General features: G+C 38.2%; 1 protein-coding gene and 1 pseudogene across 6 annotated transcripts in view; both read right to left on the reverse strand.

Annotated features, from left to right (window-relative positions):
- FER (FER tyrosine kinase) overlaps positions 1-23,750 on the reverse strand; it is a 461,875-nt gene that overhangs the window by 424,769 nt on the left and 13,356 nt on the right. For 4 of the 6 annotated variants that reach the window (XR_009214069.1, XR_009214070.1, XM_032156698.2 and 1 more), the window contains exon 2: positions 17,534-17,679. The exons of 1 other annotated variant lie outside the window; for it this stretch is intronic. The gene's annotated coding sequence lies outside the window, so the exon portion shown is untranslated. Of the gene's footprint in view, positions 1-3,018; positions 3,112-17,533; positions 17,680-23,750 lie in introns of all 6 variants that reach the window. One more of the 6 variants, XM_058440647.1, reaches the window with a different exon arrangement.
- Positions 161-1,637, reverse strand: LOC116470531 (small ribosomal subunit protein RACK1-like; annotated as a pseudogene).

The following is a 23,750-nucleotide window of genomic DNA, read 5'->3' on the forward strand; positions in this document are numbered from 1 at the left end:
ATAGAATAGGTGTCGCTCTGACAAATATCAAGGAAGCCAGACACCACCAGCAAGACAGATTAATTAGGAACCCCAACAAAAACAAATAGCCAGGGGAAACACTCTCCTTCACCATGAGGCCTGAGACTCCCCATTTTTTTTTTTCCAGTTTGTTTGTTTTTTAATTTCTAAAGCTGTGCCATAAACTTCTAGCAGGTGCCCATGTCACCTGCCACACTCACACCAGGTTGTCTGTGTAGCCAGCAAACAAATGACCATCAACAGACCAGGCCAGGGAGGTACACTGGGGTGGTTCTGCCTTGCTGCCAGTACTAATAACTTCTTGCTTCAGTTCATCTATGATGATATTTGCCTCTAAGTCCCAGATCTTGATGCTGAGGCCCATGGCAGCACAGAGCCAGTAGCAGTTGGGGCTGAAGCACAGGGTGTTGATAATGCCCCCACCATCTGGCATATAAAGGTGTTTGCCTTCGTTGAGATCTCATAGTATGGCCTGGCCATCCTTGCCTCCAGATGCACACAGGGATCCATTTGGAGAGATAGTCACAGTGTTCAGATAACCTGTGTGGCCAATGTGGTTGGTCTTCAGCTTGCAGTTAGCCAGATTCCATATACCTTGACCAGCTTGTCCCAGCTACAGGAGACAGTGATAGGGTTGTTGCTGTTAGGCAAGAAGCGAACACAAGACACCCACTCTGTGACTCTCATACTAGACAATGTATCTGCATACACCCAGGTGTTGGGAACAGGCCCCCAAATCTGGCCATAAACTGGCCCCAAAACTGGCCATAAACAAAATCTCTGCAGCACTGTGATATGTTCATGATGGCCATGACGCCCATGCTGGAAGGCTGTCGGTTTACCGGAATGAGGGCAAGGAAGACCTGGCCCACCCAGGGTGGGAAAACCGCTTAAGGCGTTCCTAAACCACAAACAATAGCAGGAGCAATCTGTGCCTTAGGGACATGTTCCTGCTGCAGATAACTAGCCAGGGCCCATCCCTTTGTTTCAGCCCATCTCTTTGTTTCCCTTAAGGAATACTTTTAGTAAATCTATAATCTACAGAAACAATGCTTATCATTAGCTTGCTGTCAATAAATATGTGGGTAAATCTCTGTTCAGGGCTCTCATCTCTGAACGCTGTGAGACCCCTGATTTCCCACTCCACACGCTATATTTCTGTGTGTGTCTTTAATTCCTCTAGCACCGCTGGATTAGGATCTCCACAACCAAGCTGGTCTTGCCACCCAGGGTATTCTATAACTTGATGGTTTTATCTCATGATCCACAGGTAATCTGCTGGTTGTCAGGGGAGGCCACATTCAGCACGTCCTTGGTATGGCCCACAAATTGTCTCATGGTGATGCCCACTGTGAAATCTTAGAGGCACGGGGTTCCATCCAAGGAGCCTGAGAGGGCAATCTGACCATCTGAGGAGATGACCAAGTCACTAAAAAAGTGGGAGTGACCCCACAGAGCATGTTGTGGGATGCCATAGTTGGTATCTTCCTTGCTCAGTTTCTACATAATGATGCTCTTGTCTTGAGAGGTGGACAGGATCATGTTCAGGAACTGTGGAGTAGCAGTGATCTGGTTTACCCAGCCGTTGGGGCCCTGAGGGTGCCACAAAGGGTCATCTGCTCAGTCACGATGATGGCAAGTCGAGATTCCCCTTTTCCATCAAGAGAAACAAAGGCAGGCACAAAGAACCAGAAGAGAGAGGGCCTAGTCAGAAACTTCTGTCTCCACAAGCAGCCCGGTCAAGAACCTCAGTCTTCACAGGTCTGAGGATATCCTTCTCTACCCACAGACATCAGAACAGGCAGTCGGAACTGGCAAGCCAAACCCAGTTTTGCTATATATCCAATCTCAGGAAGCCTCTTGTTCTCCACATGTCCAAGACTCTCCTCCCCTGTCCAGAGACATCAGGGTAGCAGGGAGCATGGTAAGGAAATCCCAGCCCATCCCTTCCCAAGCAATAGATATACACTAACTCAGCCTAAGAATGAATCCCTACTCCCTCGGGCAGCACCAGCTGCTGAGAACAGTGGGAGCCCTAGTGCCACTAGATACAAGAAGCCAACCAAAACAACAGTGCAGACTCAAAATTAAACTATCATTGGAACCACAACCCACAAAAATATAGGCTAAGACCTGCATGATAAACCTAAACAGGATGATTGCTCATGAAAATAAAAGGTTGAACTAGCCCTCAGAATCTCCTAACATATTAGACAAAATATTTAAGTTTCAAATGGAAATCACCTGTCACACCAAGAACCAAGAAAAATCATAACTTGAATGAGAAAAGACAATCAACCAATGCAAACACCTAGATGAATCAGATGTTGAAATTATCTGACAAGAATTTTAAAACAACCATCGTAAAAATGCTTCAACAATCCATTATGAATTCTCTTAAAACAAATGTAAAAATAAAAGATCAAAGCAAGGAAATACAAGTTATAAAAATAACCAGATGAAAATTATGTAACTAAGAAATGCAATAACAAAAGACAAGCTAGATAGGCTCAATAGTAGAGTGAAGATGACACAGGAAACAGTCAATGAGCTTATGGACAGAACAACAGAATTCACCCAATCCAAACAACACAGAAAAAAATAGAAAAAATTAAGAAAGCCTCACGGACCTGTGGGACAACAACAAAAGATCCAACATTCGTATCATCAGAGTGCAACGAGAAGAGAGAGAGCCAGACTGAAAGATAATTCAAAGAAATATGGTCCAGCCTGCTGTAGAGCTACAGAAATCAAGACAGTGTGCTATTAGTAGAAGACAGAAAATAGATCAATGAAACAGAACACAGAATCCAGAAATAAGCAACACAAATATGTTTAACTGATTTTTGACAAAGGGCTAACAGTAATTCAATAGAAGAATTGCCTTTTCAACAAACAGTACAGGGGTAATTACGCATCTATTGGCAGAAAAGAAAAAAGCACCTTGACTGACAACTGTTACAAAATTTAACTCAGTCCTGGCACAGTGGCTCACACCGGTAGTCCCAGCACTCTGGGAGGCCAAAGCAGGCATATTGTTTGAGCCCAGGAGTTCAAGATCAGCCTGGGCAACAAAGCGCGACCCCATCTCTACCAAAAAAATAAAAATAAAACAAAAATTTAACTCAAAAGGATTATGGACTTACAAATAAACACAAAGCTGCTAACATTTAGAGAAAAAAAATACAGGAGGAAATCTTTCAGATCTAAAGCTAGGCAGAGTTCTTAGATTGGACACCAAAACCACAATCCAAAAAGGAAAAAATGAATAAAATGGACCTCATCAAAAGTAAAATATTTTGCTCATGTGAACAAGATGAAAACAAGTCGCAACTTCTGGCTTCTAATGGGCATGTAAGAAACTTGGTCTATGCAGGAGGTTGAAGGGGGAGGATAACTTAAGGCCAGGAGTTCGAGTCCAGCTTGGGCAACATAGCAAGATCTCATCTCTTTAAAAAAAAAAAAAAACTTGGAAGTCACTAGGCCATCCTACTAACAAGAAAAGCTAAACAAACTGAAAAATCTACAACTCTTCTCAGATCAGTAAGAGAAATGAAGTCACACGGCAAACCACTGCCCCACAAACTGGAGAAACAGGTGACTGCAAAGAATCCCATCACACTGAAGCAGAAAACTCTGCAGGAACCAGTGCAGGGTAGGAAAAACTGAACTGTAATTGACAAACTGCCGAAGGCTCAGTGCCAACAAGTGGGAAACTTAAAAAGCCAGGGGGACTCAGTCATAGGAGAGCCTTCATACTTTTATTAGTTTCACCTCCAGTAAATCAATATGGTTCTCACAGTATGTATTACAGGGTGGGGAAAAAAAAAACAAAAAAAAAACCAAAAAAAAACCCTATTACTTCTGACAGAGGGAGGGAAAACAAAATCATTTTTAAATGAGCTAGAACATTCTGTTCTTAATAAGGTCTTTCCTTCAGGAGAAACTATTTAGTCAGAGCCTGCTGGGGTTTTATCAGAGCCTAACTAACTTATAGGAAGGGAAATAGGAAATACCAGTTGCAGCCCATACTAGCCATGCTGTCTTACCTTGGGAGACAGGGGGATAGTGCTAACAAACATCTGTGAACACACCCAGAGACACAGAGACTCATTAAAAGACTGAGATCTAATCATTGGACTGTAGAATGCTTCCTATCCCCCAATACCTTACTGCCACATTACTAAAGGCCTATACAGTAGCTCCTTTTACCCAAGACATCAGCTTCAGCTGTCAAGAAAAATTTATATGTCACAGTAAAAGGCAAAAAACACAGTCTGGGCTGGGCACGGTGACTCACGCCTGTAATCCCAGCACTTTGGGAGGCCATGGCAGGTGGATCACCTGAGGTCAGGAGTTCAAGACCAGCCTGGCCAACATGGTGAAATGCCATCTCTCCTAAAAACACAAAAATTAGCCAGGTGTGGTAGCAAGCGCCTATAATCCCAGCTACTTGGGAGGCTGACGCAGGACAATCGCTTAAACCCAGGAAGCAGAGGTTGCAGCGTGCCAAGATCACACCACTGCACTCCAGCCTGGGTGACAGAGTGAGGCTCCATCTCAAACAAACAAACAAAAAAACACAGTCTGAAGAGAGGTAGTATAAGAACCAGACTCAGACATGGCAACGGATGTGAGAATCATCAGCTCAATTACTAAAAACAACTATGATTAATATGCTAAGGGTTCTAATGGATAAAATAGACTGCATGTAAGAACAAATGGGCAATGTAAGCAGAGAAATGGAAATTCTAAGACAGAACCAAAAAGAAACACTAGAGATCAAAAACACTGTAACAGAAATGAAGAATGCCTGTGTTGGGTTCAGTTAAGTTGACAGGCTCAGTTTAGTAGACTGGACACAGCTGAGGAAAGAATATCTAAGGGATATCCCAATAGATACTTAAAAAAAAAAAACTACAAAGCAAACAGAAAAAAGACTGAAAAAATACAGAGCAGAATATACAAAAACTGTGGGACAACTAAAAAAGGTGTAACATACATGTAATGGGAATAACAAAAGAAGAATGAGAGAAAGGAACAGAAAAAATATTTGAAACAATAATAAATGACAATTTCACCAAATCAATGTCAGCACTAAACCACCAATCCAAAAAGCTCAGAAAACTCCAAGCAGGATAATGATTAAAACACAAACAAACAACAACAACAAAAAACTACACCTAGGCATATCACAATTCAAACTACAGAAAATAAAAGATAAAGAAAAAATCCTGAAAGAAGCTAGTGGAAAAAAGAAATTACCTATCAAAGAGCAAAGACAATAATTACATTGACGTTACCTCCAAAACCATATAAGCAAGAAGAGAGTGAAGTGAATTATTTAAAATCTTAAGATAAAAAGTTAAAAATTAAAAAAAAAAAAACCACTAACCTAGCATTATGTACCTTGCAAAATTATCCTTCAAAAGTGAAAGAGAAATAGTTTCTCAAACATAAAAATTGAGGGAATTTGCTTCCAGTAGATCCAACTTGCAAGAAATGTCCAAAAGAAAAGTTCTTCAGGGGGAAGAAAAATGATACAGGTCAGAAACTGAGATCTATATAAAGAAAAGCACTGGAGATGAATAAGTGAAGGTAAGATTTAAATAACATTTGTTTTTCTTACTCTCAATTGATCTAACACATAAGCATTTGTTCAAAATAGCAGCAACAACATATTCGATTATGTATGCTTATGTGTTTTTCTTACTCTCAAACACATAAGCATTTGTTCAAAATAGCAGCAACAATATATTCGATTATGTATGCTTATGTGTGTGTATACAGATGTATGCTTACGTATGTTTATCTATAAGTGTAATAAATAACAGCAATGGTACAAAGGATGGAGGTGGTAATTAGTATTTTATTATTTTGATTCTACTAAAATCCGGAACAAGGCAAGGTTGTCCCGTCACCTCTCCTTCTCAACATCTTACTGGAAGTCCTAGCTAATGCAGTAAGGTAAGAAGGAGACTTTAAAAGTGTACTGATCGGGAAAAATAAAATAAAACTGTGTTTGTTCACAGATGATAAGATTGACTGTGTAGAAAATCTGAAAGAACTGACCCAAAGAACTCCTTGAACTAATAAGCAATTACAGCAACGGCAGGCTTCAAGGCTAATACACAAAAGTCAATTGCTTTCCTACATACCAGCAATGAACAAGTACAATTTGAAAGTAAAAACACAATAACATTTATATTGGTGGCCTCCAAAATGACATACTTACATATAAATCTAACAAAATATGTTCAAGATGAATATGAGAAAAACTTACACACTTTTGATTAAAGAAATCAAAGAACTAAATAAATGAAGAGATATTCCATGTTCATGGACAAGAAGAGTCAATATTGTCAAAATGTCAATTCTTCCCAATTTCATTTATAGATTCAATTTAATCCCAGTCAAAATCTTATCAAGTTATTTTGTGGAGATCAGTAAATAGATTCTAGCAAAAGACCCAGAATAGCCAACACAGCATTAAAGAAAAAGAATAAAGTTGGAAGACTGATACTGCCCAGTTTCAAGACTTACAATAAAGTTACAGTAATCAAGACAAGTGTGGCATGAGCAAAAGAACAGACAAATAGATCAATAGAACAGAATAGAGAGTACACAAATAGACCAACAAAAATACAGTCAACTGATCTTTGACAAAGAAAGCAATACAACCAAGAAAAGATAGTCTTTTTAACACATGGTGCTAGAACAATTGGACATCCACTTGCAAAAAAAAAAAGAGCCTAGACACAGATCTTACACACTTCACAAAAATTAACTCAAAATAAATCATAGGCCAAAATGTAAAATGCAAAAGTAAAACTCCCAGAGGACAACATAGGAGAAAATTTAGATTCCCTTGACTGTGAATATGACTTTTGAGATTTAACACAAAAGGCACAATCCATGAAAGAAAGAATAAGCTGAACTTCATTAAAATTATATTTTCTGCTCTCTGAAACACACTGTCAAGAGAATAAAAAGACAAACCACAAACTGGGAAAATATATTTATAACATATTTCTGATAAAGGACTGTTATCCAAAATATACAAAGAATAATAAGAAAACAACCCAATTTAAAAATGGGCCACAGACCTTAACAGACAACTCATCAAAGAATATACACAGCCAGAAAATAAGCATATGAAAAGATGCTCCACATCACATGACTTCTATGCACATTAAAACAACATTGACACATCACCTCACATTTATCAGCACAGCCAAAATCCAGGACACTGTTAACACTAAATGCTGGTGAGGATGTGGAGCAACAGGAACTCTCATTTATTGCTGGTAAGAATGCAAAATGGTATAGCCACTTTGGAAGACAGTTTGGCAGTTTCTTATAAAACTAAACATACTCTTACCATACAAAATGCAATCATATTAACTATGATTAAATTAAATGCCCCATAAGTCCTTGGTATGGAAAGAGTTGAAATTTTATATCCACACAAAAACCTGAACATTGAACATCAATGTTTACGCAGATTTATTCATAATTGCCAAAACTTGGAAGCAACCAAGATGTCTTTCAGTAGGTGAATAGATGAATTGTGGTAAATACAAACAATGGAATATTATTCAGCACTAAAAAGAACTGAACTATCAAGCCATGAAAAGACATGGAGAAATTTAAATGCACCTTACTAAATGAAAGAAGTCTATCAGAAAAGGCTATATATGGCACGATTATACCTATATGACATTCTGAAAAAAGCAAAACTATGAAGACAGTTGATATGATTTGGCTCTGTGTCCCCACCCAAATCTCATCTTGTAGCTCCCATAATTCCCACGTGTTGTGGGAGGGACCCTGTGGGAGATGACTGAATCATGGGGGTGGGTCTTTCCCTTGCTATTCTCGTGATAGCGAATGGGTCTCACGAGATCTGATGGTTTTAAAAATGGGAGTTTCTCTACACAAGCTCTCTTGTTGCCTGCTGCCATCCACGTAAGATGTGACTTGCTCCTCCTTGCCTTCTACCATGATTGTGAGGCCTCCCCAGCCATGTGGAACTAAAAGTCCAATAAACCTCTTTCTTTTGTAAAATTCCCAGTTTCAGGTATCTCTTTATCAGCAGTGTGAAAATGGACTCATATAACAGTAAAAAGATCAGTGGTCGCCAGGGTTTAGAGGGAAGAGAGGAATGAATAGTTGGAGTACAGAGGATTTTTAGGACAGTGAAACTACCCTCTATGATGTTATAATGGTGGATACACGTCACTGTATATTTTTCCAAACCCATAAAATGTACAACGCCAAGAGTGAACCCTAATGTAAACTATAGTCTTTGGAGGATAATGACATATCAGTGTAGGTACATCAATTGCAAACAAATATACCACTCTGGTGAGAAATATTGATAACAGAGGATACGTAGGGTGTGGAAGTATGTGGGAAATCTCTGTACCTTCCTCCAAATTTTGCTGTTAACTTAAAACTGCTCTAAAAAAATTCTATTACATAAAAATAAAAATAAGAATAAGACCAGCTACAGACTGGGAGCAAATATCTGCAAGCCATATCTCCAAGCCATATATCTGACAAAGAAGTACAATTTATAACTATAAAGATCTTTCCAAATTCACCAGTTAAAAAAAAAACAACAACAATCCCAGGCTGGTCTCCAACTCCTGGCCTCAAGCAATCCTCCCACCTTGGCCTCCCAAAGTGCTGGGATTACAGGCATAGGCCAATATTCCTGGCATGAAGAGGTCAATAAAATGAGATTTTTAAACAATAGTTTCTATAATTTCCTGGATAGTAAGTATAAATCAGGCAGAAACAGAATATTATACAAAAGTGCATGCATGTTATTAGCAACAGTATCTACTTTTCAAAAGTATATTTTTAAAAAGTAAAACTAGTAAAATTCCTACTAAAGTATTGACTAGATGTATTTAAATCTATCTTATTTAATGTTATTTAATTTGGTATTTAGGATTAAGTGAGTGCTTACATGTTGAGTTTTCAATTCACCATAAATAGTAATTTAAAACTTTTTTAAAAAACCATTAAAATTGCTGTTTTCTAAAATCAGAAGTTTAGTTTACATAAAATAAATCTATAAATACATGATTTTTAAATAGAAATGGAAGTTATTAAAAAGCAAAATGTAAAACAGATAACTAGTTTCCTCGGAAGGATAATAGGATTCCCACAGTATTTCTTGTGAATATAAGGGTATATGCAAGTATCTGTATAAAATGTCTCCTGTTTTTCAACTTTTGACTCCACAACTGGCAACTTTTACATTCTCCAAGTACAAAGATGGAAATATTGTTTTTACCTAACATGAAAATTTGATTAGTTTTAAATATTTGCTTTTTCGTAATTAGTAATAAACTGTCTAAATTGTAGGGGCAATTTATTTTTTAACAGGATTATGTTTTATGGTTAAAAATACTCATTTATTTCCTTTATTCTAACATTGATATACAGATTCAACTACACTACTGAAAGTACGCTAATTTATAAAAATCAGAAATATGTGAATAAAAGCTATGTAATAGAAATAGGAAATCCTTCATTCTTCTCCCAACATATATTCTTATTAACTAGAAGGAAATTCAATACAGCTTGAATTTATAATCCTTGACTAATAAAAACCTATCAAAATTAGTTCATGGTTCAAGTTATATTATCAGAATGTTTGTATAGTAATAAAGACTATAAAATAATTAAAGTACAAGATGAATTATCATAAGGTATTTCCTACCTTTTACATGCTTCAATACTGACAGTTAGAAGTCACAAACAGAGTGACTGTGTTTGAATAAAATATTAAGCTTCCACAGCAAGATAGAAACAAAGTCACAAAAAGCCACTAGGCATGCAAGTACAAACCAAAAAACTAACTTCACACGAATACAAAGTGAGGTCTTTTTTCAGAAGCACTTAAACGCAGAAATGAACAGTCACCAAAGCTTAGCTACCAAAACAGTATCATTCATTACCAATTAATATATGCTGACCTTCACTACCTATGGACATAATATTTAAAACTCCTCCTATGCTTTCTTTATTTGGAAGTGTTGGTTCTAACTCAATTTAATATAAAAGATACATGCAAGTGAAACAGCACCTGACTGGCCAGCCTATTGGAGCAACATTAATGGATGATGATCTCCCACTGAGAGAAAACAATTAACAAAAACTTTGAAAGTCTATAAACAAATGAATAACATGTTTGCTTTTAAATCAACTATTATATTTTTATTTTTAAACTACATTTGAAGCACTGATATTTAAAATTATTTAAGGAGAGCAGAATTGTTAGCAAAAATGTTTTCTTTTAGGTATTGATATAAATCAACAGGCATTTATTAGGGAATCATGTGAAAGATAATCGTAAGGGATACAAAGATAAATAAAATTTAGATTACTGCCTTCAAACAATTTACAGTGTAGTAAAAATAACTAGACAAGTTCACAGGTAATGAGGATACAATTAATTCATTCAAAATTCATTCATGGTACTAGTACCAAAACAGACATATAGACAAATGGAACAGAACAGGGACCTCAGAAATAACACCACACATCTACAACCAACTTATCCTTGACAAACCTGACAAAAACAAGCAATGGGGAAAGGATCTCCTATTCAATAAATGGTGCTGAGAAAACTGGCTAGCCATACACAGAAAACTGAAACTGGACCCTTTCCTTACACCTTACACAAAAATTAACTCAGATGGATTAAAGACTTAAATTTAAAACCCAAAACCATAAAAATTCTAGAAGAAAACCTAGACAAAATCATTCATGACATAGGCATGAGCAAAGACTTCATGATGACAACGCCAAAAGCAGTTGCAACAAAAGCCAAAATGGACACATGGGATCTAATTAAACTAAAGAGCTCCTGCACAGTGAAAGAAACTATCGTCAAAGTGAACAGGCAACCTACAGAATGGGAGAAAATTTTTGGAATCTACCCATGTGACAAAGGTCTAATATCCAAAATTTACAAAGAACTAAAACAAATTTACAAGAAAAAAAAACCCCATCTAAAAGTGGGCAAAGGATATGAACAGACACGTCTGAAAAAAAGACATTTATGTAGCCAACAAACATGAAAAAAAGCTCCACTGATCGTTAAAGAAATGCAAATCAAAACCACAATGAGATAATCTCTCATGCCAATCACAATGGTGATTATTAAAAGTCAAGAAAAAATAGATGCTGGAAAGGCTGTGAAGAAATAGGAACGCTTTTACACTGTTGATGGGCATGTAAATTAGTTCAACCATTGTGGAAGACAGTACGGCAATTCCTCAAGGATCTAGAACCAGCAATACAATTTGACCCAGCAATCCCATTATTGGGTCTATACCCAAAGGGACATAAATCATTCTACTATAAAGACACACACACACATATGTTTATTGCAGCACTATTTAAAATAGCAGAGTCAGAACCAACCCAAATGCCCACCAATGATAGACTGGATAAAGAAAATGTGGTACATATACACCATGGAAATACTATGCAGCCATAAAAAGGAATGAGATCATATCTTTTGCAGGGACATGGATGAAGCTGCAAGCCATCATCCCCAGCAAACTAACACAGGAACAGAAAACCAAACATCGCATGTTCTCACTCATAACTGGGAGGTGAACAATCAGAACACATGGACACAGGGAGGGGAATAACACATACCAGGGCCTGTTGGGGGGTCAGGAGGTGAGGGAGGGGAACTTAGAGAATGGGTCAATAGGTGCGGCAAACCACCATGGCACACATATACCTATGTAATAAACCTGAATATTCTGCACATGTATACCAGAACTTAAAGTAAAATAAACAAACAAACAAACAAACAAAACCACAATGAGATACCATCTCACACCAGTCAGAATGGTTATTATTAAAAAGTCAAAAACCAACAGATGTTGGTGAGGTTGTGGAGAAAAATTAATGCTTTTACACTGTTGGTAGTAGTGTAGATTAGTTCAACCATTGTGGAAGACAATGTCGCGATTCCTCAAAGACCTAGAGACAGAAATATCATTTAACCCAGCAATCCTATTACTGGGTATATATCCAGTGAAATATAAGTCATTCTATTATAAAGATACATGCACGCGTATGTTCACTGCCACACCATTCACAACAGCAAAGACATGGAATTAACCTAAATGGCAATCAATGATAGAATGGATAAAGAAAATGTGTGCATATACACCATGGAATACTATGCAGCCATAAAAAGGAATGAGATTATGTCCTTTGAAAGGACATGGATGGAGTTGGAAGCCATAATTCTCAGCAAAGTAACGTAGGAAAAGAAAACCAAATACCACACGTTCTTACTCATAAGTGGGAGCTGAACAATGAGAACACATGGACACAGGGAGAGGAACAATACCCACTGGGGCCTGTGGGACAGCAGGGGTTTGGGGAAAGGGAGAGCATCAGGAAGAATAGCTAATGGATGCTGGGCTTAATACCTAGGTGACGGGATGACCTGTGCAGCGAACCACCATGGCACATGTTTACCTATATAATAAACCTGCACATCCTGCACATGTACCCCTGAGCTTAAAATACTAAAGAAAAAATTAAAAAATAAAAGTAAATATCCTACTTAAAAGTTACCCCTACCTCCTCCTAAAAAAGCTACACTCGTTCCAAATTTCATACACTTCTCAAAGAAAACCTACCAAATCTATGAAATGCAAAAGCAAGGAAAGAAGGTAAAAGAGAACACTCACTGAGTGACAGTTCTACACAAGTACCAGAGAGAGAGGGTATTTAATTAAATCTTTTCTGATTGTGCTTAGCTCTGAGTGTCTCTATGTACTTGCTTACACATCGTTTGCATTTTAATCTACTTCTGCCTTGAAAGTATGCATTTCTGAAAGACTAGACTGCTACTGCTTTATAATGTCCAAAGCTACTATTAATAGATACATATTCCTAGATAGAATTCCTGGTTAGAAGGTGAGTATAGGCAATGGAGGGTGGAGGAGGAACTCCTTGAATTTCAATTGCCGACTAGTGCCAGAGGATCAAGTTCAACATACATCTCCCAGTTTTCTTATCTTTAACTTAATGCAACCAAATGTAAAAACCACAGCCAATGTCATGTATATTTAAAGTTGAAATTATGTTTTGAGGAAAAAAAGCTTGGAAATGACAATGTTATCTCCAGCTATCTCAGGGAATTTAAACAAAAAGGCAAACTGCAAATAAATTTTGGATGAATAGTATTCTAAGAAACCAGGCAATTCCCAGAAGAGATGTTAAGTACATACAAATTTTATCTCTTAAAAGAAAATACAGATAATGAAAAAAAAGCAATCAGCTGTTTGAAAATGAAAAAGAATAAAGAGGCATAAGAAGCAAATGCAATACATGAAACCTGCTTGAATCCTATAACAACAACAACAAATATATATATATATACACATTTTAGGCATAACAGGGGAGATCTGAATACAAACCACTGCATTAAACACCACTATGGTTTGAATATATGTGTCCCTCCAAAATTCAACTTAACCCCCCAAGGTGACAATATTAAGAGTAGGGGCCCTCAGGAGGTGATTAGGCCATGAATGATCTGCACTCATAGACAGAATTAATGCCCTATAAAAGAGGCTGCAGAGAGCTGCATTCCCCCTTCGCAGTTCCATCCCTCCTGTCATATGAGGTCACCAAAAAGGCACCATCTATGAAGAACAAGCCTTCTCCAGACACTAAACCTGCTGGTGTCTTGATGTTGGACTTCCTAGACTCCCTAACTATGGGAAATAAATTTCTGTTGTTTATAAATTACCCAGTCTCAGGTATTTTGTCATAGCAGCCAAAATGAACAAAAAGACAAATATATTCTTAATGTTATGGTTATTTTCTTATATATGATATTGGTACTGTGATTACGTAGGAAATTATCCATGTTCTCAGGATCTGCATGCTAAAAGTTTTAAGTTATCATGATGTCTTTAATATTGTTTCAAATGATATTTTAACATATTTTTTACATATATAAATATGTGAACAAAGAAAATGTGGTAAAATGTTAACAGTGAGTCCAGGTAAAAGGTAATATAGGTGTTCATTGTCCTGTATACTCAATTTTGATGTGGCACTGAACATTTTCAATAAATGTTGAAAAGAGAGAAATACAGAAAGCATGAGACGAGACCAGTTTGAGGCATGATGAGTGAAAGCAGCATTAGCCTCAACAATCATAAAAGCCAGCTACATGATCTTGGGCAGGTCACAGAACCTCTCTAGGTCCCAGCTAAAGGAGAAGGAAGTGGAATAATCTCCAACGCATTTTTCAGTTATAAAATCCTACTACTACTAAAATTCTACTACTACCTCTCGGCTCTAAAACTCAAAAGATAACCATATGCAAAGTGGAAAAAATAGAACTGTTGTAAGGATAAAAATAAAATAGTTAAAACAGATAACCAAATGCCTTTTATAGACAACAGAGACAACTACTAACTCTTTTTTGAGAAAACATCTTAAAAATTCTTCAGAGGGGCCGGGCATGGTGGCTCAAGCCTGTAATCCCAGCACTTTGGGAGGCCGAGGCAGGTGGATCACAAGGTCAGGAGTTCAAGACCAGCTTGGCCAACATGGTGAAACCCTGTCACTACTAAAAATACAAAAATTAGCTGGGCATCGTGGCGGGTGCCTGTAATCCCAGCTACTCAGGAGGATGAGGCAGAGCACTGCTTGAACCCAGGAGGCAGAGGTTGCAGTGAGCCAAGATCACGCCACTGCACTCCTGCCTAGGTGACAGAGTGAGACTCCATCTCAAAAAAAAAAATTTTTTTCAGAGAAAAAAATGAAAGGTAGGACTACTGATGAATTTAGAAGAAACAAATAATACATAGATTTATTTTAAGGTTTATTCCATTTCACTTTGTACCTGAAATATCAATCCTAAGAAGTTGAATATAAACCCTCTGATGAAGCTGTAAAACCAAAAAGATAATAAATGAACCTCCTAGGAATTTAGACAAGCTAGATGCTTTCAAGTGAGGTTAGTATGACATACATCTAAGGGTGAGATGCTTGAAAATGTCCAAATAGGCCAGGCACTGTAGCTCACAGATGTAGTCCCAACACTTTGGGAGGCTGAGGTGGGAGCATGGCTTGTGCTCAGGAGAACAGCCTGGGCAACATAACAAAACTCTGTCTCCGTCTCCAGGCTGCAATGAGCTGTGATTGTGCAACTGCACTCCAGCCTGGGCAATACAGCAAGACTCTGTCCCATAAAGAAAGAAAAAAGGAAATCTTTGAAATAAATAACAATAAAATTACATATTAGAACTTTGAATTAACAGTCTGGGAAGATTTCGGACTGGCCAAAACTCTTAAAAGAATTATCTCTTTTAAAAGAACGCAAGGGAGAGTAGACTTAAAACTCAGTATAAAAGCATAGACCAATTATTTTCACTTCCAGAAAGACTCTGAAGTCAGATAAAATTCAACTTATAATTAATTAAAAATTATACAAGGCCAGGCGCAGTGGCTCATGCCTGTAACCCCAGCACTTTGGGAAGCCAAGGTGGGAGGATCACCTGAGGCCAGGAGTTTGAGACCAGCCTGACCAACATGGAGAAACCTCATCTCTACTAAAAATACAAAATTAGCCGGGCGTGGTGGCACATGCCTGTAATCCCAGCTACTCGGGAGGCTGAGGCAGGCGAATAGCTTGAACTCAAGAGGTGGACGTTGTGGTGAACTGAGATTGTGCCATTGCACTCCAACCTGGGCAACAAGAGCGAAACTCCGTCTCGAAAAATAATAATAATAATAATAATAATCAGTGGGAAAAAAAGCAAAATAAAGTATTAACTAGTATATATTACAAATTTGCCAGATGCTTTATTTCTAGCACTAACGTTATTTCTAGCACTATAGCTAATTGCCTTTTGCTAAAATAAGCAATCCATCAGTTAACAAGAAAGATAGTTTTCTAAAAGGTTTCTGTACATGATACCAGCTTCTAATCAGCTGCTCAAAAACCAAAATTCTTGAAGTCATCCTTGAGTATGTTCTCTCCCTCTCTTTCCATGCCCAAACAATATACAAGTCCTATGAGTTCTGTTTAAAAAAAACAAAAACGAAAATGCATCTCAAATTCATCCATCTCTCCCTTATTGCTACAACCATCATGCAGGCCATCACTATCTCACCTCAGCTCCTAAAAGCCAGTTTTCACTTTCCTTTCAACCAGTCCATGTCTCACACAGCAGTTAAAACGATATAAAATGCAAACCTCGGGCCAAACCCTTCAAAGCCCTAAATATTTCTATAATCTCTTCCTACTCAAATCTGCCTCTTTCACTATGTCAACCACACTGGTAATTTTTGGTCCCTCAAATTCACCAAGCTCCTTCCTCATTCAGGGTCTCTGCACACAGTATTCCTTCTAATGAGAATGCTCTTCCAATCAAAAACAACTCCCTTCCCCTGCCCCAACACTCTTTAAATAGCTCCTTCTCATATAATAGGTCTCATCTTAAATATCAACTCCTCAGAGGAGCCTTATATGACCCTATCTAAAGTAGATTCCACCTCCTCATCTCCAAATTATCTGGTTTTTTTTTGCTTTCCTTAAAAAGTTGTATTATAAGGCCAGGCGCAGTGGCTCACGCCTGTAATCCCAACACTTTAGGAGGCTGAGGCAGAAAGATCATCTGAGGTCAGGAGTTTGAGACAAGACTGGCCAAACCCCGTCTCTACTAAAAAAAATACAAAAACTAGCCGGGAGCGGTGGTGAGCACCTGTAATTCCAGCTACTTGGGAGGCTGAGGCAAGAGAATGGCTTGAACCCAGTAGGCGGAGGTTGCAGTGAGCCGAGATCGTGCCACTGCACTCCAGCCTGGGAGACAGAGCCAGATTCCGTCTCAAAAAAAAAAAAAAATTCTATTATAATTCATAATTGTTTTGTCAATTTATTTTTAACCTGACCCCTCCCCCAGAATATAAGGATGGAAATAAGGATGGAACATCCAGCGTATTCATCATTACATCCTCAGAGGCAGCACACTGTATGATACTTAGAAGAATATCAATGTACCTCAAATGAATTAATGAAATAGTCAATGAATATATGATTATATTAGACAATGAGATTAATAACGCTATTAACGGAAATACAGAAATCAGAACAAAGTGCAAGTATTTGAGAAGAAAAATATGATATGTTCAGTTTGGTGCCAAATGGTTGAAAATATAGGACTGGTGGGCATACAGGTTGAGGAAGAGATACAGATTGGGATTCTGCTAATTATAAGTGTTAGTTGAGAAAAATAATTATGTCACAAATGAGGTAAAATCATTGGGATAGATGACGAGCAAAAAAAAAATAAACACAAATATAAAACGGTAATAGGCTACATAGACAGTAGAATAATCTAACATAAAGAATACTACAAAATCAAGACAAGTCACAATTTCAGAGACCCAAAATAAAAAATGGTTTAGTAACTTACTAAGAAAAATAAAGTAATCCTACCTTACTACTGTTCATTGCTGGTCATGCCTTAGCTAAAGTAGCGTGTCCATGATGAGGTGTCACACATTAGGGACGAAGAAGATACTTGAGAAAACGTGCAGTGAAGTCTAGTGAAAATGGTCATAGGTCTAGCCAAAAAACATGAGCTGCAAGAAGAAATTCAAGGAGTCAGAACTGTTCACTACAGAGAAAGAGATAAAAATGTACACTTTCAGTATAGTTGGCTATTCCTGGAAATTAACTGTGACAGCTTATGACAATCGCTACATTAAAAGTAAGAATGCTACACTTACTTAACTTATCTATCCATTGCTTACTCCCTCCCCTATCCTTCTCTAACTTTCCAAAAAGAGTAATGTATTGTTACCTTCTCCTTCAACCTATTCCCTCAGTTTTCAAGAGGTAATTCAAGTTTTTCTCCATGTTTACATCATAAAACTAACTTCAAGTTTCAAACACACCAGGCACAGTGGCTCACACTTGTAATCCCAACACTGTGGGAGGCCAAAGCAGGAGGGTGGCCTGAGTACAGGAGTTCGAGGCCAGCCTGGGCAACATAGTGAAACCTAGCCTCTACAAGTTTAAAAATTAGTCAGGCACCGTGGCACACACCTGTAGTCTCAGCTATTTGGGAAGACGAGGTGGGAAGACTGCTTGAGCCCAGGAGGTTGAGGCTGCAGTGAGCCATGATCATGCCACTGCACTTCAGCTTGGATGACAGAGCAAGACTTTGTCTCAAAAACCGAAAAAGTCTGAAAGGCCATCAGAAGAAGCCAGTGATTATGCTTGTTAAAATATTATTACAGCCTAAAGTAGTAATTAAGTACATAAGAAAAACTTTTTCAAAGGCTGGGAAAGGTTTGGGAAGGATTCCCCCAGCAAACACATACTTTCTCCACCTTATATGTTTTATTTATTTATCTGCTTGTTTGTTTGTTTGAGATGGAGTCTCACTCTGTCACCCAGGCTGGAGTGCTCTAGCATGATCTCGACTCACTCAGCCTCCACCTCCTGGGTTCAAGTGATTCTCGTGCCTCAGCCTCCTGAGTATCTGGGATTACAGTCATGCACCACCACGCCCAGCTGATTTTTGCATTTTTAGTACAGACAGGGTTTCACCATGTTGGTCAGGCTGGTCTCGAATTCCTGACCTCAGGTGATCCACCCACCTCGGCCTCCCAAAATGCTGGGATTACAGGCATGGGCCACTGCGCCTGGCCTCTGCCTCATATGCTTTAGTATGCCAAAGTATGATCCTTGAATTGGCTGTTCTCCCTTCAGTCCTTGAAAACTGTGAACTCTTCTGAGAGGTTTTCTTGGTCACTCTCTCCTTTATCACTAATGTCAATATATGTAGTTTATAGCCCTGTTACAACATCTCACTTTTTGCCTGTGCCATACTATTTTTAATCCCAACTTCCTGGTTTATCATAAGCTCTCCTCTTCTTCCAAGCTCTTCTTTTTTGTTTGCCTACTCTGTTTCCCATCATTTCCCCTATTGCCTTGACTTTCACATCAGTCAGATGACATTCCATAAATGTTACCAACAAGATTATTCCTTTCCTTCTGGTCAGGAAACAGACCAAACACAGTATGTCAGGCATATTCTCCATGTCTACTTTTCTAATCTTTTAACCATTTCCAAAAGGTGCCTTCGCCCCTCGGAAAGCATTTTATTCCCTTCTAGATATAGCAAAGCTCCTAAAGCTAGAACTGGTTGGAAATCTAATCTATGCGTAATTAAAGTGTGAATACATTTCTCTTCTTCCATAAACTGTGACATGATTGAGACAAGAATTTCTATCTTAACACAGTCAGCCACTTGCACAGTACCTGGAACACAGTAGCCATCAAACAAGTGACTACCAAATGAATGAAATTCCAAAATGAATCATGGTTTCCTCTGATTTGTACACTTTGGTGTCAAGTAAGGCTTAAACAAGAGTTGTTATATAAAATGATAAAATTCATGACAAAATTATTTTTAAATATAAAATTTTAATGATGGCCAGATGAGGTGGCTCATGCCAGTAATGTCAGCACTTTGGGAGGCCAAGGCAGGAGGATCGCTTGAGTCCAGGAGTTCCAAACCCTCCTGGACAATATAGCGAGAGCCTGTCTCTACAAAAAAAAATACATAAATTAGCCAGGCGTGGTGGCATGTACCTGTAGTCCCTGCTACTTGAAAGGCTAAGGTAGGAGGATCACCTGAGCCCAGGAATTTGAGGCTGCAGTGAACAATGATCATGCCACTGCACTCCAGCCTAGGCAATAGAGTGAGACCCTGCTTCAGAAAAAAAAAGAAAAAATTCAGTCATGACTTCACTTTTGACTGCTTTCAGCACATCATCTTTAATTAAATCCCCAGGGTATAGTTCAGTAAACAGTATTACTCATACGGCTTTCTGAGGAACAAAACACATTATATATGTATCCAATTCCACTCCAAAGACAAACCCAAAAATTACTGGATCATCCAATTAATATGAAAAATGTTTAAACTCTCTTCTCTATCAGCAAAGATAGTTGCATTATCTAGAATTCCCTGTTCTGGTCTCTCACTTTGCTATAGAAATGGTTATTTCCACAGACCTAAGTTCAAGAAAGACAACTATTCAACTGAGATTCCATGCCCAATATTGAGCAATGTCAAGTATCTTGCTCAGGAAAGCTAGTCAACTGTAGTCCTAGCTACTCAGGAGGCTGAGGCAGAAGGATCACTTGAGCCTAGGAGGTCAAGGCTGCAATGAGCTGTGATCACATCACTGTACTCAAGCCTGGGTAAGAGAGCAATACCCTGTCAAAAAAAAAAAGAAAAGAGAAAAGAAAGCAAGCTAGTCAAAGGACCCATGTATTGTGTCTCAATCTCTAACTCAGTCTTTTCTATAATTTTCATTTTTCAATGAAACAAAAAGCATTTTTCTTTGATATTGAAAAGATTTGGTTAAAAGTAACAACTTCTTTTGGTGGCATCTCTAAATGGAACTTTTTAAAATTCAAACTACTATAAACCTATGAATCAAAAAAATTATATTCCTTGTGTTACTTCAAAGGTATTATCATGCTTACCAGACTCAGCAAAGGTTTCCATACATAACAGCTGAAAATGCATAATGACTGCTTTCTAATGCACCTTAATCTTCCCCACGAACTTCCTCAATTACACATACTTTCATCTCTAACTCACATTCATAGCCAAAAAATAGTTCCTATTCCCTGAATTTATCTTCACAAATGGGACTAGGGTGATGCAAAAGAAATACCTGGGGCACAAAATTTAAGGAGATACTCTCAGGATCATGCAAGTGCCACCCTGCAGTTGCATGACCCTAAAAGTGATTATGTCTCATATTTTGTGTCCTAGGCAACTCTCTTGCCTTACCCCAGTCCTGGCTCTACTTCTCTTTCCCATCTCTACTCTCCCCACTTCTCTAATAAATATCCCCTTAGTTTTTCAAAATCCAATTCTGATAAACTATTTATTTTAAACAATGAATTTACATATAATTTTACAACCATTTAAAATTATGTTTTCACGGCCAGGTGCACTGGCTCACGCCTGTAATCCCAGCACTTTGGGAGGTTAGGGTGGGTGGATCACCTCAGGTCGGGAGTTCAATACCAGCCCGACCAACATGGAGAAACCCCATCTCTACCAAAAATACAAAACCAGCCAGGCATGGTGGCGCATGCCTGTAATCCCATCTACTTGGGAGGCTGAGGCAGGAGAATCGCTTGAACATGGGAGGTAGAGGTTGCGGTGAGCCAAGATGGTGCCATTGCACTGCAGCCTGGGCAACAAAAGTGAAACTTCGTCTCAAAAAAAATAAATAAATAATAAAATTAAATTAAAAAATAAAATAAAATTGTTTTCAAAGAAAATTTCTTGTTCATGATATGTGGTAGATAAAAAATAAATGAAGTAGTTATATCTATATACAGTAAGTTTCTATTTTTTTTTAAATGATTGTGAGTTGCATGTGCATGTAAGTAATAGACCTGTGTTGTTGTTTACTCTGAAGCATCTATCTCCCCTTCTGTTGGTAGCAGCATCTTAATTTTCTTTTCCCGAACTATCCTCTTATCATCAATCCACGTGGTTTGGGTGGCATTGATCACCAGCACTCTAATGTTTCTGGGGTAGGAACATAACCCAGGTCTGGGAAATCAGCATATTCCTTCTCGCAAGCAGTAGTTCAGGAATAGGTATGTTACCCAAATTGGACAGATAATACTGAATCCCAACATTTTTGCAGAAGCTAATCAGGAAGGAAAGTTATCTTTCAGCCAAGGTTGCTAAACTGAAAGATGATGGTAAGTTCCTACTAGACAATCAAACAACCCAAATAAAGAACCAAGAGAAGAGAAATGGAGAAATGTCTGAAAGTATTTTGCCCCTAAATATGAGTTCAGATGTAAACAGATATAGCTGCTGGAATTCAGAATTACTGTTGGGAAACAATTCACTGCATTTCTCATGTTCCTGCACAGAATCTTCTGACCAAAATGTACTACAAATGGATATTTGCGTAACAGACAGCCTTGGACGCTAGAGATAGTATCTCCCTAAAGATAGAAAACTCCAAAGAGCTTTGGAGAAATTAAGCCTTCTCCTTCCCCTCCCTGGAAACATTTACTTATATTCTAGGGTAAGAAACCTAAAGATACCTTCTCCCTCTCCTCTGGAAGCTTTGTGCTTAATGAGTAATCTCTCTCTCGCTCTGCAGGGGAGGATGGCAGATGTGCCAACACCCTATACAAGTTTGGAGTCTCCTTATTTCAAGGCTCCTCTCCTGTGATGCAAATCTGCTGCATGTGTAGGTAAACATTTGGCCCTCATCACATTGCTTTGTCACAGAGATGGGGAAGGGAGAACCAGCACTAAGCTATTTCTCTGGCCACTGCTTTTGCTGTAATAAACCCTCTGAGTCTCTGACCCACGGCTCTTCTATTAATGTATGTATATAAAAGTATGGCAAGGTAACTTGCTTGTTTGCAAACGGTATTCTCAGTCCCTTCAGAGTTTCAGAGTTAATGGTTACATGAGGCAATGACACATTTTTTTCTTATTTATTAATTCGTTCAACAAATATTTGCTGAAAGCCTACTATGCTATCTGTGTGCCACGAGTTTTCCTATACAACAGATAAAAATTCTTGCCCTCATGGAGATTATATTCTAGAGAGAGGAAACAAACAAAATACAAAATAAGTAAGTAAAATACACAGTGTTAGGTAGTAATAAACACTATTTTTTAAAGCAGAAAAAGGTAAGTATGAAGTAGGTAGGAGATTTCAAATTTATGTTGAGTGATTAAAGACTTTACAGATAAAGTGACATTTACCAAAGACCTGAAGGAGATAAGGAAGTTAGTCACATGGTTAGCTGAAGGAACCGCTATCTGGAAGAAGTGCATTCTAAGCAGAGAGAACAGAAAGTATAAAATATCTGAGGAAAAACAAGGAGGCCTGTGTGCAGTGAATGGTGGAGAAAATAGTAAAAAGATCCCGCATGAGGGAGGGAGATCAGAACCACAAAACCATGGCCCATTTTAAACTGCAGTTCAGAGAAGAACTAGTTCAGAGAAAGATCCTGCATGAAGGAAGGAAAGCAGGACCATGAAACTATAGCTCATTTTAAGGACTTGAGCTTTGATGTGGGAAACCCCTGAAAGATTCTCAGCAAGAAGAGACATGATCTCTTATGTCTAAAAAGGATAACACAGGCTATTTATGTAGAGCAACAGTAGTAGTGGGGAGACTTTTTAAGGAATCATGTAAAAGGAGAAAAAGGATGTTGCTGAACCAGGATGATAGAAGTAGGGGTGGTGAGAGCAAGTCAGATTATAGGTATTTCTTTGAAGAAAACAGAGTATGCTGAAAGACTAAGTTGAGGAACTAAAGAAAAAGAATCAAGGATAACTTTGCTCACACTGGGGTCAGGGCAAAAACAAAGATGGAGCTGCCATTTACAAAGATGGGAAGGACTAAATTGTTAAATAGGTGTCTGCCACTGGCATCCAAAACTAGCCTAACAAATATAAAAATTTATACCACAAAGCAGGCAGATTGCCTGAGGTAAGGAGTTCGAGACCAGCCTGACCAACATGGTAAAACCCTGTCTCCATTAAAAATACAAAAAAAAATTAGCCAGGTGTGGAGGCGCACACCTGTAGTCGCAGCTACTTGGGAGGCTGAGGCAGGAGAATCACTTGAAC

This window comes from Hylobates moloch, unplaced genomic scaffold (genome assembly GCF_009828535.3).
Source record: "Hylobates moloch isolate HMO894 unplaced genomic scaffold, HMol_V3 SCAFFOLD_6, whole genome shotgun sequence".
NCBI classification, from domain to species: Eukaryota; Metazoa; Chordata; class Mammalia; order Primates; family Hylobatidae; genus Hylobates; species Hylobates moloch.